The sequence below is a fragment of the Echiichthys vipera genome, assembly GCF_963691815.1.
Source record: "Echiichthys vipera genome assembly, chromosome: 4".
In the NCBI taxonomy this organism is placed as follows: Eukaryota; Metazoa; Chordata; class Actinopteri; order Perciformes; family Trachinidae; genus Echiichthys; species Echiichthys vipera.
This window is the reverse complement of record NC_139829.1, coordinates 16,326,458-16,327,344: the sequence shown is the minus strand read 5'-3', so window position 1 is coordinate 16,327,344 and position 887 is coordinate 16,326,458.

Sequence of the window (887 nt, the reverse complement as noted above, 5' to 3'; positions counted from 1 at the left end):
AGGACCCTTTGACTTTCACGTGATTAGCCCAAATTGTAAACAGTACCAACCCATGCACAGCAGCATGTCGTGTCCCAGTAGGTCAAAAGACACACACAGTCACGCCCAGAGAGAAATAGAGCACGTCATACGCTGAACAAAAATACCGCCTGTACATGCGCAGGTGCACACACCAATACATTTATACACAAATGAGTGTATGCATTTATTAGACGCACACATGAACCTTTTTAAACACGTTCGCATGCTTTTGGGGGCATGCACACATGGCTCAGATATACAAAATATGTGTTAACCCTATGTGGAGGTAAGTGCACACACATGTAATTACATTACAAATACCAATAAGCTCGCAGACATAAGCACACTCAATCACATTCAAAGCACATATGTAATATTCAGTGATATCTGCTGTCTGCTACTGACATAAAAATAGAGACCCCTTTTGCTCAGATAATCACCTGAATGCCATATTTTAGGAAGACAATGTTTTTCTGTTTTCTCGCTTTTGTCCAACAGTCTAAATCACAATGTAAGGTTTAACAGTGTTCCTCCTTTAGATTGACTCCACCCTGTTTAAAATATGTTTGTCATTCAGAAAAGCTTCGATGATGTCAGTTATACGCTGAGATTTTTATCTTCACAAGGTTATCCATTCTTTCCCATCAACATTTAGAGATATATTTGGAATCAGTAGGAAAGGCTGCAAAGATAACACAATTTCACTGGCATCAGATATCCCTGGTGTGGTGTCTGAGTGGGGAAAGCGTCTAAAGCAGGACAAAGTGAGGCGGCGATGCCCCCTAATGCCCCTGAACAGAACCAGGCCTATCTCAGTGAAACATGCCCTTACAGCAAGCAGGAGTCGTAACTTCTGCACCATATCG